Consider the following 18,878-nt stretch of genomic DNA (forward strand, 5'->3'; position numbering starts at 1 on the left):
AACATGTGGTGTTTGGTTTTCTGTTCCTCCAGTAGTTTGCTGAGGATAATGGCTTCCAGTTCTACCTATGTCCCTGCAAAGGACATGATCTTGTTCCTTTTTATGGCTACATAGCATTCCGTGGTATATATGTACCACATTTTCTTTATCCATTCTATCATTGATGGGCATTTGGGTTGATTCCATGTCTGTGCTATTGTGAATAGTGCTGCAATGAACATATGTGTGCACATATCTTTACAATAGAATGATTTATATTTCTTTGGGTATATACCCAGTAATAGGATTGCTGGTTCTCATGGGTATTTCTGGTTCTAGGTCTTTGAGGAATTGCCACATCGTCTCCCACTATGGTTGAACTGATTTACATTCCCACCAACAGTGTAAAAGCATTCCTATTCCTAAAGAGCCTTACCAGCATCTGTTGTTTCTTGACTTTTTAATAGTCACCATTCTGACTGGCATGAGATGGTATCTCATTGTGGTTTTGATTTGCACTTTTCTAATGAGCAATGATGTTGAGTTTGTTTTTTTTTTTTCATGTTTTTTGGCCACATAAATGTCTTCTTTTGAGAAGTGTCTGTTCATGTCCTTTGCCCATTTTTAATGTTTTTTTTTCCTTGTAAATTTGTTTAAGTTCCTTGTAGATGTGGATATTAGACCTTTGTCAAGGATTCTTGTGAAAATTCAATAACATTCCTTTTGATTATTTAAGGCCACTAAGTCTCTACAGAAAAAGTTGCATGCTCAAATTATAACATTGAAACAGAACCACTAATATGATAAATTTCCAGAATACAATTTTACTTCCTCAGATTAGATAACTGCCAAAGTTGATCTTACCTACTAGGGAAGTTTGGCCACAGTAAGTAATCTGACTGTGCTATTGACATTCTGCCCTTACTGAATTCCTTTTATTTCTTTATAAAGATGAGCATTCACTAGGAAATAATTGGCAGTTTTAAGATAATTTCAGCATAGTCTTTTGTAAATTATTCACAGTGTTAGGGACTACATGACTGTATTAGTCTGTTCTCATGCTGCTATAAAGACATGCCCGAGACTGCGTAATTTACAAAGGCAAGAGGTTTAATGGGCTCACAGTTCCACATGGCTGGGGAAGCCTTGAAATCATGGGTGAAGGCAAATGAGGAGCAAAGTCACGTCGTACATGGCAGCAGGCAAGAGAGCTTGTGTAGGGAACTCCCCATAATAAAACCATCAGATCTCATGAGACCTATTCACTATCACGAGAACAGCATGGGAAAGACCCGACTCCATGATTAATTACCTTCTACTGGGTCCCTCCTGTGACACATGGGAATTATGAGATCTACAATGCATGATGAGATTTGGGTGGGGACTCAGCCAAACTGTATCAATGGGACTATTATAGATTATGGGATTAATTTAACATAGGTATGTAGAAAGGATGCCAACGTGCAACAACATAATAAAAGGAATACAGTTTATAAAATACAAGTGTTTCTCATTCACATACTTTGCTTACATATTATAAAATGTTGTGGCCTACCTTGAATTTGTCCTTTCAGATAAAATGACAGCTTTTCTTCAGCTCAAATGTTCTTGAGGATGTCACAGAGCAATCTTCAAAAACAGTTGTTTCTTAGCAGGTACTGCTTGGGAAGGTGCTCACTCATCATGGCAGGAGCAATCATGAAGCAAAATGACAGCAAAGATAATGCCTACGGAGAGCACTTTATAATCATTATGCTATTTCCTCAGGAATAAGAGAGAACAATGAACACTGGACACAAATAACTAAGAGGAGCAAAGAAATTATCAGCTCAAGAAATAGAAGTCTGAACAACACGATGTTGGGTTTTGCAATTACTGCTTTACCTCAACACAAATGCATTAACGAAAATGCTACTAGAAAGTTTGGATACATTCTACTTGAGATTAAATTTGTTTCTGAGAAGCGTAAATGAATAATACTGCTTCTTGTGCATCTCCAACTTGGTCCTTACACTCTTTAACAAGCTGTCTCCTTGCCAGAGGTGTTGTCCTGCCTGGGGAGACATCTAGCAGTAACCTACTTCTCCAAGTGAAAATTCAAAAAGTACTTAGGAATCTAGTATATACTCAGTCCCACTCTGCTGAAAGGAGGCTTTGCAAATGTGGTTTCTGAGAGGCAGAGTATTTCTTGCTAGAGACAGTAGATTTGCTCCAGAACTAACAATATAATATAGGCATTTTCAGTGGACCACCTCTGATTTGTGACTATCATAGAAACTTTACCGAGATGCTTTGTCATTTGAACACCAATAAAATTAACCAATGTACTGTCTCCTAAGATTTCTATCATGAATTTGACTGCACATATGTATTGTTCATCCCTAAATCCTGGAATAGCAAAGCTCGGCACTACCTCACTGTTTGGCAGATGAATTAACCTAAACCTACCACAATCTGAGCCAAAGGTTTAGATGTACAAACCTAAACCCTAAATCTAGACCACAGATCAGAAAGCTACAGTACAAACCTGGCCTACTGCTAGTTTTTGTAAGTAAAATGCCACGGGAACAGAATCTTGTCCAGTCATTTATATGATTTCTCTTGGTGTTTCCGAGCTACCACAGCAGATGTGAGTTGTTAGGATAGCCTGCAAAACCTAAAATAATTCCTATTTGGTACTTTACATAAAAAGTTTGCTACCTTTCCAAGCCAGATGCCCAGGGAAATCTTAGATATCTGAGCATGAGAGGGAACAATTGAATATGTTAATAGAATGAGCAAACCTTATCAAATTCCTAAATGTTAGCAAAAAGAACAGTATGGCCACATGAGGTGACACTGAGAAGAATCTTCCTAAACAACTCTGTGCTTTAAGTCAATTTTTATATTGTATTTTCTCATTTCCCTGCCATTTATTTAGAAACTACTATAGGTTGGTTCTGTAACTACAGAGATGAACAACATATAGATCCTCAATGGCCTCAGGGGATAATGGTAACACAGACAAATGAGTAAACACCTACAATGCAGTGGTGCAGTGCTCTAGCTACTGGAATGTATAAGGGGGAAAGTGCTGGGCTACCATGGCAGAGAGAGCTGTGAATGAGAGAGAACTGTTCACATGGAATACACTAGACAACCTCAGATTTGCCAAACAGTAATGGTGTGGATGCAGTGATGGGTAATTCCTGGCAGAGGGAATAGTATAAAGAAAGAACATGGTGTGGTTGGGGAAAACGAAATAACTGGGGAGTATATTAGGCCATTCTTAAAATGCTATAAAGAAATACATGAGGCTTGGTAATTTATTTTACAAAGAGATTTAATTGGCCGTCAGTTTTGCAGGCTGTACAAGCATGGCGCCAACATCTGCTCAGCGTCTGAGGAGGCTTTGGGGAGCTTTTACACATGGCAGAAGGCAAAGTGGAAGAAGGCAGGTCACATGGTAAAAGCAGGAGCAAGAAAGAATTGAGGGAGAGGTGCCACATACTTTTAAATGACCAGATCTCACGAGAACTCACTCACTGTTGTGATGACAGCACCAGACCATGAGGGATCCACCCCCATGACCCAAACAACTCCACCAGGCCCCACCTCCAACACTGGGGATTACAGTTCAACATAAGATTTCAGTGGGGACAAAATTCCCAACTACATCAGGGAGTAAGAGACAGTGAAAGAGAATGGCAAAAGTTGCTACTGGAGAAGAATAGCAGTATCAAACCATAAAAACATCTTACATTATATGCTGAGAGGTTTGGACTGTATTCTAGAGCAATATTTCTAAACTTGCCATTGTATCATTAAAGTTATGTTTTTTAAAGGAAAGAGCTGTCATAATGCTATCTACTTGCACAAACATATTCTAGGGGTTGTTTGGAAAATGTAAATGGGAGACAAACATTTGAAGACAGGAAACCAGCTAGATAGTTTCTGTAAGAGCTAAAGGAAACAATAACAAGGCTCTGAATTAGGGCAATGTCCATAGGGGAAGAGGCCATAGGTTTGAGAGATATTTCTTAGGCAAAACCAACACAGCCTATTAGATAAGATAGAGAAAGTGAGGTAGAGAAAGAGTCAACTGAAAATTATCTAAAGAAGAGCAACAGGTTATCAAGGGTTCATTTGTCCAAATAACCTTGTGTCCAGGAGTGTAAAATCCTGAGGGAATACGACCCTGATTAAACAATTTTCACTACAGGCAAAGAGGAACAAAGCCATTGTAATGGACAGTCCAATGGACACAACGTGGAGAAAAGCTGAGAGCCCAGCATGGCAGCACAGGAGCCTGCACGGACTTTGAAATGAAGGAGACAGATTTCAAAAAGAAGGCTGCGAATGGCACCAGAGATACCCCTCTCCTAGTTTACCTAAAGTCAGGTTTCAGCACAGTTGAAGAATTCGGGAGAGGTAGAGTAGTAAACACTTCCTAAACTTTGTCCAATAACATACAGGTTACTCAGAAACAATTTTCCAAGTGAAAAACAAATGGTAATGGTAAACACTAACAACTGGTACTAAATATGTGATCTTTTAATGTCAAATCATCAATGGCAGTATAATTTTTAAACTGTTCACTTGAAAACTTTCCCTGAGGTGAAAAGCATTATTTAGTCATTTGATTAAATATATCAACTACAGAAATGCATTAAAAAAGTAAAGAGCATCCAGTAACAACTGCTATTATTTTGTTATATTCGTTTTTATGCACAAACTATTTTTTATCTAATGTTTTACTTTCCCATATTATAAAATACAGTTTGCCCATATCCTCCAGTTTAACATTCTTTTCCTTATCTTTCAAACTAAAATTGGCTCAAACATCAAATTAATTACAGTAGGAAATCTAATGAATGCTCTGTATATTTCTGGAAATTCTTTAAAGTTTATCTTTTTCCAGAACAAACAGTTGCTGCTTCCAGTGAGTTATTGATGCCTTCTCTGAATTTTGCCACTCTTGGGCACATGCTTCATTCCATACTATCCTGCTTTAAACAGCAGCTAATACATTTATTCACCAATTTACCAGCTCAAGACTGTGTGACCATATACTTTACTGAAGATCTAACACAATAGAAGGCAATTATATTGCTGGTCAGTACAACAGAGGATGTAAAATTGAATATTAGACATTCCCCCTTCTTAAAGTCCTCTCAACCATCAAGGTATTTTATTAATCCAAAATCACTCTCTTCCTTGGAGGAATTCTTCTGCCTGTCCTTAAAATAATATTTTTACTACCAATATAAGGATAAGTAAATCATATTTTCAGAGCTGAAGAACATTTACACCATAGCATCAGAAAGAGATAAAGGGAAAGTGTAACCATAAGCCAGCAAGTCTAATAATTGACATGTTCATGAATGTTTTGGAAGTACCATAGAAAGACATTTAGCTCAGCCCGAGTGAGAAGGAGGATCACTAACTGATCACCCCAAAGTTGAGTCTGATTAAATAAATAGGATTTATCTATGCAGAGAAGGAAAGAGGAGGTAAGAGGACCAATAAGGCAGAAAGATCAGGGTGAGCAAAGACTGAAGGGCAACAGACAGCTTGGTGTTTCCACAGAGCTAAAATCAGCTAAGTCACACACTAGCATGGAGAGGTCTGGGAGAGGAAGAAAGTAGAGAGTCTACCATGTCATGTGAGGGTGTCTATGCCATTTGCTGAGATTGGGCAACCATTTAAAAGTTTTGAGAGAAAGCAACATGCTTGCATTCTAGCTGCCTCAACCTCATGGCGTATGGATTTGAGGAAAGCAAGAATGGAGGCAGATTTTGAAAGTGAAAGCAAGAGCTATTTCAGACGAGGGACGCTCCTGAACTGGAGCAGCAGTGACATAAATAGAGAGAAATCAAATTTAAAATAGCTGGGGATGTACAACTGACAATGCTTCGGGCATGAATGGGTATTCAGAAAAAAATTCCTATAAGACAACTGATGGATGGAGGGAATAAATTTGACAACATAGTAGATGAATTTTCTTTCTCGGTCAGTAGCCTGCAAAACTGACATGGAAGAGACTTTCTTTTACTTCCATCTAGGAGACTGAGATCAATTTTATTTATTTATAATCCCCACAGGACATTCTGACATCCTTTTCAACCATTCTAAAAGTTATTTCTCACTTAGTGTTAGATTAAAAAAAAAACAAAAAACTTTTAGAAGTTGTTAGGAGCAAGGTAACCATGGACAAGGTATACGCTTTTCCTTGGACTTTCATTCTTAATCCTGACTATTCGTGTGACAGTACAAGCCATTCATGCTGCCAGGCATCCCAGGGATGACCCAAAGTAGTTAAAATACTTTTATTCTCTCCTGGCTTTTATCACCTCTAATGGGACCCTAACTTACATATTCTCTTTTATTCTTCATTATTTTTTCCAGGAGAAGATATGCCTGAAGCGCTTTCTGTGCTCATACAATCTCTTCTTTCAACTTTATATCTCTCTGAGAAAGAACTTTTATAAACTAGGTTATATAAGAATAGCTCAGATGTAAATGCCGATAGAAAAGAGAGGTACTGCAACTTGGGAAAACAACTTTTAAAAATACCCACTGCAGCTTCTTTGTAAGCATGAAGTTGGTATCAGATTCCACCGCAATTACTCAGCAAATGCCCTTTTGAGAAATGAAACTCCTCAAAACTTACCATCACATAAAAGAAAATTCAAAGTTAATAATACCCAGAAAAATGCAAATAAAGACAGTAAGACATGACTGGCAAACGTTAGAAAAATAGAAAATGTCAAATGTAGATGGGAATTTGCAGCTCTAGAAGGCATCTGCTCTGCTGGAAGTGTCAGCTAGGCAGCCATACTGGAATACAAGCTGGTGTACGGACTTCGTAAATACACACTGACCCTATGACTCGGCTTGCATAAAATGTGTGCATATCCCCAGCTCACACCGCAGGCGACTCTGCTCTATACGCAGCACTGCTTGTGCTGGTAGGGAATCTAGAGGAACCTGGATGTGTAAAACTGTCCGTGGATCAGTAGAATGTGGAATGCAATTAGAAAAAGAAACGTAGATGCACACATGGTACTCAGATGAATATTAAGAACACAGTATTTTTGTTAAAAAATGTAGGTCAGAAAAGATGTATATCAACAATATTATTTACATAAACTAAAATACACTGCACATAAAGCGATGTATGTTTTGCAAGGACATATGTAATAAAGACAAATTAAACACAGTAAGTACTTAGCTGTGCGGAAGAAGTTGTAAAATTTGAATTGGGTCAGCAAATAAAGGAAAATAAACACTAAACGGTCATTTTTCTGATCTTTTGCATTTTTCTGTCTTTGATTCCTGACTTCCCCTCACTTTTCTTTTTCTCTTTCTATTCTACCAACAGTTTCTCTCAAACTGAAAAATAAAAATTTGAAGAAAACATGTGGTCAAAATGTGGAAATAGTCCGGGTTCAGTGGGACATACCTGTAATCCCAGCACTGCTGGGGGCCGTGGCGGGCAGATCACTTGAGGTCAGGAGTTCGAGACCAGCCTGGCCAACATAGTGAAACCCCATCTCTACTAAAAATACAAAAATTAGCTGGGCGCGGTGGTACACGCCTATAATCCTAGCCACTTGGGAGGCTGAAGCAGGAGAATCGCCTGAACCTGGGAGGTGGAGGTTGCAATGGGTCGAGCTCATGCCACTGCACTCCAGCCTGGGTGACAGGGAGAGAGTTGGTCTCAAACAAACAAAAAACCCCACAAAATGTGGAAAATAAGAAATAAGCTGGAATTCACAGAGTGTGGTCAGGATACATATGGGATAGCAATTGTAGAATGATGTTTGTGATTTGTTTTCATGCTGCAAGTTTTTTTCATCAACAATAAGGAAGTAGATATTCATTAGTCATTCAATTCTCAGTGTTATGTCCACTAGCGCTACTTTCAAAACCATTTTGACCATAAAACCACCCAAGGTACTTGTCAAATGGAGAGTCCAGACACCCCTCCCAGGACCCTGATTATTCAGATCGAAAGGTGAAGAGTATGGCCAGAAATCTGTATTTTTAATAAATACCCTAGGCAATCATATGAGCAGGCAAGTCGGTAAATACTGGCCAGGCCCATCCAAAATGTTCTTTTCCTTCCTAGGAGGACGTGCCCATTGGCTGCTTTACCATGAACATAATGATAAAAATGATAGCTACCATTTATTGGATGCTGGTTATGTAACAGAGCATTCATTTTCTCATCGGCACATCACAACAACTCTATGGAACAGGTAATTCCATCATTCACATCTTAAAAATAAGGCTGTGTAGCTTACATGAATAAATATAACTTGCCCAATAACAAACTAAATTAGTGGTAGAAATGGTCCTGAAGCTGACTTTACTAGATGCCTAAGTGTATACTCTTAACCATGACAGCTTATGATTCTTTATTTATTTTACAAGTGAATGGATGATTATAAGGTATGTATGAGGTTGTTTTTTATTTTTCTATATATTATTAGTAAGCATTCGATAGAATAAGTATCTAGTAAGCATCTAGTTTTCATTAAAAGGCAGTTAACTTGAGACCCACACACAAAGCATAACCCACACACAGTTTCAACTGCTTTGCCTGTGTTTGGTTACCACCTAAGCAAGGATGTATGTGACGTATCAGGGATTGCCCAGTTATCCCGGTAGTTCTCTCAAAGCCTTCTCTTTGCTCTAGGCTGTAATTATCTCTAAAAGCTAGTATTCAAAGTTGGTGGAGAAACTGTCCTCTAGGAGCAAAAGGAGTATCATTGCTATAAGGCTACACCTAGACATTGCTGAGTGAAGATCTTGATAAAAACAAGGATTCTCTATTCTTAAGCAATTCTTTTGAGATTTCTGTACTTAGAGAGAACTTCTACAAAATTCCTTCAAAGAGGCAAGCCAGTTATTAATGTGCTGTTCTACATGCTGAAGAGAAGTTAGCTCAACAGATTGTACACATAGAGGAAACAAACAGCATTTAAAACTGTTATATTTTAACAAGTACTGCTGTGCCAAAAAAAAAAAAAAAAAAAGAGAGAGAGAAAGAGAGACAGTATCCTTATGGATTTTTTTTCTCTTTTTTAAAGTTTCAAGCAAAAAGATATTATATAAAATACAATTTCTTTGTTTTGATTCAAAGGTTATAAACAATAAAATATGACTCAGAGAAAGTTGTTTGGAAATATTAGTAAAAGAAAAAATGGAGACTATAGCACTCTAAGTGCAATTCAGAATTAAAGGACAGTATAGTGACTACTTCCAGGTTATAAATCAGCACTGTCAACAGCTTTTTTAAAAGGTAATACTAACTTTCACATAGTATTTTTTACTTAAAATGCATCAAACTCCTATTTTCATCCACATCTTTGCCAATTGAAATGAACAAAGAATACGAAGATAAGAAACCCTTCATGGACTCAGGGAACTAAGAAGAAAATCTGATCAATTAATATGAGATGTAATAAAGATGGAAACAAATTAAAAGTCTGACACTTATTTAAACACTTCTTTCTGAGAAAAGCACACGGTTGACATGGTGAGGGAAGGGTATGCCAGCACCCCTGTTTCACATCCCTGAATGGAAGTTACTTATCAACTTTTACCCACTTTCTTTACTATCAAATGATGGACACTGAATTGATTCATTATTTCTTTAAGGTTGCAAACTGATGATTTCTCATCCTATCATGCTTTCTATTGTTTGCTAGGACTTTTCTGTATAAAACTTTCCCTTACCCATGCTGGCTGTCATTTACCCTGAAATATATTTTATACAAGAAAGACAGGATCAATACTTAAGGATTTCACTCTTACCATCAATTTTCTGAGTAATAAGTTGATGCGACTCCAAAATATCCAATGAGTTTGTTTTGTGTGTCTATTTCCTTTTCATGATGTTTTAATATAAAATGTTTTAGTCAATCGAAGTCACTTTGAACCTCAAGTGGTCCCACCATAGGCCAATGGGAACCCCTTAGAGCAGGTTCCAGTGTCCTTTTGATGCAAGACCAACAGTGTCAGATCACTTATTTGCTTTCAAGCACGACAACCTGTTCCAGGATCAGTTTGTGTATTTTCTATTTCAAATCCGATATAATGTGGATCCAGATTTTTCAGAAGCAGATTATATGGTTTGAAGGTCCTCATTAAGAAAAAAAGTACAAAACTGTGAATATAAAATAAGATACAAAAGTAAATATTTAAATAGACTGACAAAATAAATAACAACAAACTATAGCATTTTAAAGGTAGACATCCTACAAATATCACAAATTCCAGTAAAAAGACATAATATTGTTACTAACTGTTGAAATACCTCTGTAATGCTTTTTCTTACATTTTTACCTGAATTCTCTTCATATGACAATAATTTTATAATATCTTCTAAGCAGAGAGTGGAAAGGTAAATCTTTCTTTCCTCTATAACACTTCAATAAAAGTGATTATAATTATGTTGGCACAAAAGTGTGCTTTTTGCCATTAAAGGTAATAATATGAAGTATTGGGAGAAACTATCAAGTTTCTTTCAGACTCACACTTTAATATTTGGAGGTATTTCCATAGTTAGCTTCTGACTCTGTTTATCTGAAACTTTTTTTCTGCTTCACTATTCTCACATTGTTATGGGCATTAGAACTTGTTCATATCCTCATATGACCTCAGCTTTGCCCCTCCTTCTTAGGATATTATATTGATTCCCATGGAGAGGCACATTCTATATCAGAATAGTTAACAGTAACGTCAAGGGACCATTAACTATATAAGAATATATCCCTCCTCAAAATTTCCTTAGCATGACCTCTAAAATCCCCATGGCCAATTCAAAACTACTCAACCAAAAAGAATTATGGCAAAGAGAAAATCAGAGTAAAACTAATTGCAACTTAAAATATCATCGTTTTGAGTATTTTGCAAACAAATATGTGTGTGTGTGTATATATATATATATATATACATAACCATGTGACCACACTGCTAAGACCTCTCATGAATTTGGAAAGGGCTCACACAAGTGAAACACCCTGCAACTTCAGCTTCTTTAAAGCCACTATAATTTCATCTCAACCTGGAATCAGCCATTTACACAAGGATTTCATTTCCTTTTGTTACTGAATACTCATTGCTACTGAGTTTTCATTGCTCCCAGACATTTTCACTAAAGTTAGAAATATGTATTTTTAAAGAAGGGAAATATGATGTACTTATACTGATGTTTCAATTCTAAATTAAAATTACATAATTTTTACTTAAATGATTTATTTTTTATACTCCTATGTCTTGTATCTTATGCTGAAAATCTTAATCCCCCAAAGATAATTTTCAGGATAACTCATTTGCTTTATTCTATAATAGACATAATATAGATTCCAATGAACAATTCCCAATAATAAGTTGAATTGACTTTAAATACTGAATAGAATTGTATCAAGGTACAACCCAGAAACAAGTAGGAATCCTGAAGCATGAACAGTGTGTGTGAATTCTAGGGCTTAATGTAACCAGAATAAATCATATATTTGGGAGAGAATGCGTGACAGCAGATACGAACTTTGCTAAGTGCTAGTTAAGCAGCTTTTACATTCTTGTGAATGCTCTTAAAAGCAGATACTTATTTTAATCAGGGGAATAAAATGAATCTGAATTTTTTTTAAGTCTGGAATGAAAGAGAGAGCAGACTAGCAAAAAACCAGCATGGTGTGAAGAATAAAATAGGGGAGAGCCTCAGTGACTGTGTAAATTAGAAAGCCACCCAGTCCCTGCAAATGCTTCCTCAGGCTCACTCTGACAACAATCCAGGAGACAATGAACTTCAGCTGGCAGAAAATAACTGGACTTATTCACAAACTTAGGTTATCAGGGAAAAATTATCAGAAAGGAGAAAGGAGATAGAAATAGCAGTTCTCATTTCATCTCACTCCTATTAGTCAATAAATATGTATTGAGCTTTTTCTATATGCCAGCAACTGGTGGAAATAGAGTATTCAACAAGACAAACATTGTCCTTGCATTTTGTGGAGCTTACAGTATTGCAAGAAGAATGAATAAACGAACAAAATTGATGAGGCTCTAAAAGAAGCCTTTTAAATTACAAGTATGTGGGATAATTTTGATATTGTGGTTGTTATAACACTGTATTCCAGATGTTGCCCGGGCAAAATGAAACCATGAAAGTTTGGTTCCATCTGTCCTTTTTTCCGTATGTCTTCTCACCTCTGAAAATTACATCCTGTCATTTACCCTGAAACTGATTACCCTCTGTCTTTGTCTTAGACCCAGCTTGATAAGCAATTAAAATGATCAGCTAGGAAACTCAATAAACTAATGCTTACAATTCCTATTTGGTGTAATTATGTCTTAGAGCTGACTCTGTGTGGTAAAAAAAAAATATATATATATCCCCAGCTCTGTGATTTTACCCCCTTAGTATGATAGACTTTCACACCACGGAGTGCAGAATATGAGTTATTTTGAGTAAAGTGGTATGTTTTATGGCCTCTCAAAACACAACATGAAGGCAGGGCGTGGTGGCTCACGCCTGTAATCCCAGCACTTTGGGAGGCCGAGGCAGGCGGATCACAAGGTTAGGAGTTCGAGACCAGCCTGGCCAACATGGTGAAATCCCGTCTCTACTAAAAATACAAAAAAATTAGCCAGGCGTGGTGGTGGACGCCTGTAATCCCAGCTACTCAGCAGGCTGAGGCAGAAGAATGGCGTGAACCCAGGAGGTGGAGGTTGCAGTGAGCCGAGATCGCACCACTGCACTCCATCATGGACACTAAGAATGAAACTCCGTCTCAAAAAAAAAAAAACCACACACACAACATGAGAGCATTTTCAACCTGTAGGGCAGGGCTCGCTAGATTATACAGTATGCTAACGGGAAAACTCTGTCTTCATATCTTGTGTAGTTACTCCGAAGACACCTTGAGAAGGCACCTTTCTTCATGGTTGGCTATTATTTTCTAACCAGGCCTACATAAAAATTACGGAGACTTTTGCTTTGTAAAAATAAGTACATAAACTGAGCACGGCGGTTCTCACCTGTAATCTCAGTGACTCTGGAGGCTGAGGCAGGAGGATTCCTTGAGACCAGGTATTCAACACTAGCCTGAGCAATATATCTAGATCAAGTCTCTGATAAAAATTTAAAAATTAGCCGGATGTAGTGGCATGTGCCTGTAGCCCCAGCTACTGGAAAGACTGAGGCGGGAGGATTGTTCCAGTCCAGGGTTTCAAGGTTGTGGTGAGCTATAATTATACCACTGCAGTCTAGCCTGGGTGACAGAGCAAGACCCCATGTCTAAAAAAATAATAATGATAGTAAGTATGTACATAAAAATTGAGTTTCAAGGTGTTGAAAGATAATTTCTTAAGGTCACATATTTGACATATCTTAAGATGAAAACCAGAACAAATAAGGGCATTGGTACGAGATAGCTTTGAATTTTCTGTAAAACACACAAAAAATGTTCTCTGGATTAATAGAATTTAGAGACTTGAAGAGGAGAAAGTGTGGATTTGCTGGTCATAAAAAGGAACAACCCATATAAAACCTAAAAATTAAAGAACTGGTACATATTTTTCTTGTATATTTTTAGGGCTAAATATGTTGGACATTTCGGTTTTGGATTAGTACTTCAATAATTTGCAAGTTGGTTTTTTCCACTTTCCATTTTGTGATTTTTATCTTTTAAAAATAATTCTATAAATTTTATTCTACTAATTTATCTTAGCTAATTTTGTTAGTTTTCCTCACCTGAATTTTGTGCTTCCATTTTTTTTCACTCCTTGTAGGTGTGAGTTTGAATCAATACAATCATTTTAAATTGTATTTGGCAAATTTTATCTAAGGTCTTAAAATAATTCAGAAACACTGACTTTGTAATTCCACTTCTAGAACCCTCCCTTCACCTAGAAATAAATATAGATGTAAACAAAGACTGAGCTTTAAAAATGTTTACCATGGATTTATAATAGTAATACAGTGAACTGCTTAATTGTTCAATACGGAATGGATTCAATAAATGACTAATATCTATGCCTTAATGGATTGCTCTTCTTCAAATGTCTGCCCTCCCAAAGCGTGGTCTAGAATGTTCTCAAGGCATCACTTGAGTCTCTTTTCCTCTTAGAATCCTCTCCAACTCCTCCAGGAAGACTTGATTGACCCCTCTTCTGTACTCATCTAACTGTCCAAATATTGGCAGTCACTCTGTGGTATGATTGTTTTTCTCTTTGCATGCCTTTTCTCCCTTTTCTAGATTATGAGATGTTTGATAGTAGAAATCATGTCTCACTTATCTTTTTATCAGTCTTACCTAGCAGAATGCCTAGCGTATTGTTGACATTAAAAAGCCCTTTATTGGATAGCTGAATCAAGGAATGAGTGTTGGTTGAGCAATTTTGATGACATTGAGCAACAGCACAACAATGTCGCAATTCAAAATGCTGCTGACTGCAACTTATAGCTTTTTAAACTCTGACTTAGTCAGACCTGATAAATGCTGATTATCTTTTCCTAATTACACAAGTAAAACAGGCTAATTCTAGAAAAGTTAGAGGATAGATACATTGTAGATTAAAAACATATATAAATTTCTCATAATTCCAGAAGGATCATTCTTGATTCATTTCCTTCCAACTTTTTTCCTGATTAAAAAAAGGTAATTAGATCAAGGTAGATTAGATAAATAGGTAGATATAAATGGATAGATATAATTGCATAAATACATATGAATAGACCATTCTTCTGTATTTCAATGATTTTAAAAATAACCATGAAACATTCCAAGGTATTTTGGTCATCATGTTAAAATTTGCATATGTATATTTCACTTGAAAACATTACAAAGAACTTTCTTCTTTTTATTTTACACTTCAAGTCACACTCTAGAAATTTTCTAACTATTTTTCTAAGGGAATTTTTTTAAGGTAGTTTGATGACTAAATCAGACTTTATTTAACTTTCCAACTTTGTCTACAATCAGCTGTTGAGTTCCCCGGGCTTTCTTTCTTGCAAAATATTAGGGATGTCTTGACCTCATTAATAATCTACATAATAATGGAGGGTTTAAGGGTAGCAGACAAAATTAAACTCATTTGTGTGCACTCATTGATAAAGTATGTATTGCACTAAACTTTAACCAGAGCGTCAGTGGAGGTCCTATTTAGCCTTAAGTTTATAGTGTAATTGATGCAGACAGCCTAGGTAAATTGAAATCATCACCAAGATTTCCATGATTACCACATGATTTAGATGTTCAGGTTTCCTACTGCCTTCAACTGAAGTAGCTCCAAGAGCTATTGACATTTTTATCTGGTTTAGTCCAAGAACAAAATCCTGAGTTTTCATTCTTTGCCAAAATAGAGAAAATTATGCAAAGCATTTTTGATAGCTGTATATTTCATTTAAAAATTGACAAGGGAAGTAATGGAGTGGGTTATGTTCTCAACTAACAGCTGTGGTAAGAATGGGATGGAAATTTAGGCAGAAGCCATATTACAGAGGCTAACATCTCATTACTATATTAGAATTGCCCAGGGACTTAATCAAAAAACAAAACAAAACAGGAGTCCTGGGCCCACTCCAGATTTATTATCAAGAAAGAAGATCCTGGAGTCTGCATTTTAAAGATAAAAAACAGTTTATTCACATGCACACTTTATCTTTAAGAAGCACTGAGCTAAGAACTGTTTGCCTTTAACCAAAGTCAAGAATAGGAAGGAGTGGGCTGTATTGGAGATAGAATGGATGAGTTCTTTTCAGGCATGTTGAATTTGAGATACATGTTAGAAATCCCAGTATGGCTTCCCACTGGGAATTTGAAAATATGACCATGTGACTTAAGAAAGCCTCAGAGGTTAGCACACATTTTGGAATCAGATGACCCATCCATCCCATCAGTAGTAACGGAAATGTTGGGCACAGGTGCACCCATCCATGAAGAATGAGCAGAATGATAAAATATGAGAACTAGAAACCAAATCAAAGGTAGAGGAAAAGAATATTAGTCAGTCATGGCAACTGTAAAGTCCCTAGCACCAAGCAATCCTCTGGGGGGACCTGGAAGGCAATTGGAGATGTAACTTTCTCTGCCTTTTATGAGTATATAACAAGCTGTGATATGGAGAGCATTGCAAAGACAGAAGCCAGGATCAAGAGCAAGGGGCTGCCTTTTAGAAGAAAGACTTCAGAGTAGCATCACCAGATTTTGCAAATAAAAATACAGGAAGCACAGTTAAATTTAAATACAAGATAAACAATTATTTTTGGCATATGTACCAAATGTTGTGTGGCGCATACATAAAAAAAAAAAACAACTATATGCTTTATCTGAAATGTAATTTAATTTAACTGAGTGTCCAGTATCATACCTGGCCACCCTATTCCTGGGTCTTCTTTACCTTTAACTCCCAGTCTGGACACATACTAACTGTGGTTTGAATGATTGTTCTTGAGATCTTAGTGAAAAGAAACTTCAAAATAATTTGGCAGAGGGGTCATCTGATAAATTGATTTGGGGTTAACTGACCAATGGCCTTGGAAACACCTATCACCTTCCAAAAAATTTTTTTAACATTCTTACTGACCAAGATTTGAAAGCAAATATTAAATACTCATATTTGTATTATAATTGTAAAGTGAGACTACATTTAATATGCCTCAAATTGTCTAACAGCAAAATCTCAGAGAAATGGCATGAAAAGACTCTGCTCTTTCTGACAGTATATTGGAAATAATCATAAGGAGTGTCTGGGCAGTGAAACAGGCACAGTAGGGGAGTTCAGCAGAGACTACTCAGACTGGAAGCTATTATCTTTTGTCAAAGGACTCTCATGAACTTGCCACAAAGAAGAAATCCCTAGGCCAGTTCAGAACGGAGTCAAAGGCAAATCTTCAGAACTCATGGGAATGTATACCAGAAATTGGATGGATCTCTTCCCTTTTACATAGGAACACTTCTAGAGTTTTATGATTATGCTGCACATTGAATCTCTGCCTTCAAGTCTGAACTTTAGAAAACTATAAACCGATTGATAGCAGTGTAGAATTAGTACTTAACCCTACATTAATGATGATTTGTAGAGATATGTTAGCATGGTAGCCTCTACACTACCCAGATTCCCCTTCAGGAATGAAGACCTTTTATTCCCAGCTGCTGAGACTGCTGCCAGAAGGCACTCCTCTGCTGTTAGCCCTCTATGGGAATTGCCTCAGCTAAAGAAAACTGCTTTGACCAACATCTCATCTACTTCCCGAAGCAGCCCTCATCTGATCATCAGTCTCCTAGTGCTAACTCAAGACAACTCTTGGTCAATCTCAGCTTTTAAAGCTCACTGGGAAATTAGCTGAGGCCTTTGTCAGACTACATTCCAGCTCATCTTCTCCCTCTAACAAATTCTGCTTCCTTCACCTCCCCTCACGGGTGTCAATCCCAAGAGCACTTCCTAATCAACGTACTGCCTACTAATCACTATCTTAGTCTGTATCCCCAGAAAACCAAAACAGTGACAATGTGGCCTTGGGAATAAGGCAATCCATGAATAATTTGAAGACACATGAAGACTGGAGAAAGGAATAAATTCACGACCAGGACTGAGGTGTCTCATTAGTTAGCTGTTTTCACCATTACTCTAGAGAGGATATACTGAGAGTTCATACCAGATCACAGTGTTAGGTTACCTTATATCAGAATTTTATAGTTATGTATTTAAGTGACCAATTAATGACATTTAATTAAGAAATCACTGTAAAGCAGACACAAAATAAATTGGTTGACTATTTTATTTCTTATAATAACGTTCTAATCTCATTGTCTGTAACTAGTCTCATTGGCTGTAACTTACTTTAGAGTACCTTAGTGTGGACAGCGTAATATAAATACATATTAATCTACATGCTAGGTGCTTTTATTTAACATATGAAGTACATTAATTATTTAACATTTGAAGTACATTTGAAGTACATTAATTATTCCTGCAGTATCCACACTGCATGAATAATAAATAAGAATTTGAAAGACCCTAATTATGAGTCCACACTGCAGAGATGACAGACAACTTTCAGAACAAATCTTCACATTTGTCTATTAAATATGTAGTAAAGCTTTTGTTAATTAACATAAAAGATGTTCAAATATTTTTTCATTTGTGTGTGTTTTTCAAAATAGACATTTTTCTCCTAGAAATCCTTCTAGAATATTATATAGGCACCTCTATCCTTGATACAATTTGGAATAAGAATCTGAGAAGCCCAGCAGCTCAATACAGCTGATGTAAAGTAAATATGTTGATTTTTTAAATTTCTTGCAAAAACTGTCCAGTCTCATTGTAACTTACTTTAAAATAATGTTGAATAATATTAGTGATAGCATCTATGTCCTCTTTCTGGCTTTAACAGAATGGCTTTAGCATTTTAAAATGATGCCTGCTGGAATTTTGGTAAATAATACATAGAAAACTCCATTCGTTCTATGTTGTACCACTTAATGGAAAATTCTTTTGCCTGTTCTAGAAAGTTAGTAGGAGGCTTAGTAAGTATCTAAAACATAGATTTAGTACCTGCTAACTCAAGCCTCCTCACTATTCCTTTTTTTAAAAAGTTACTTTTGCTGATTCTTCTTAGATTTTTTTTAAATTCTGTATGAACTTAATGATCATTTTATACAATGTTCCCCCACAATGGGATTCCATACATTATATTTATATATACATTTTGAGAATTCATATTGTCATAATATTAAGTTTTCTCATTCAAGATGATGTCAATTTGCTGTACAGTAGTAATCACTTCACTATGTATATGTATATGTAAATATTATGTGTTACACCTTAAATATATACAATTTTAAAAGATGATATGTCTTGTCATTAGAACAAATGGACCTAGTAGATATTTACATTAGGCA

The 18,878-nt window shown here is 36.4% G+C and overlaps 1 long non-coding RNA gene across 17 annotated transcripts in view; it reads right to left on the reverse strand.

Moving 5' to 3' along the window:
* The window catches only part of LOC105465505 (uncharacterized), a 327,965-nt gene that overhangs the window by 156,326 nt on the left and 152,761 nt on the right, over positions 1 to 18,878 (reverse strand). For 14 of the 17 annotated variants that reach the window (XR_011616999.1, XR_011617004.1, XR_011616992.1 and 11 more), the window contains one exon: positions 1,535 to 1,706. The exons of 2 other annotated variants lie outside the window; for them this stretch is intronic. This is a non-coding gene — a long non-coding RNA (uncharacterized lncRNA). Of the gene's footprint in view, positions 1 to 1,534; positions 1,707 to 9,783; positions 10,112 to 18,878 lie in introns of all 17 variants that reach the window. One more of the 17 variants, XR_011616994.1, reaches the window with a different exon arrangement.

This window comes from Macaca nemestrina, chromosome 19 (genome assembly GCF_043159975.1).
Source record: "Macaca nemestrina isolate mMacNem1 chromosome 19, mMacNem.hap1, whole genome shotgun sequence".
NCBI lineage: Eukaryota > Metazoa > Chordata > Mammalia > Primates > Cercopithecidae > Macaca > Macaca nemestrina.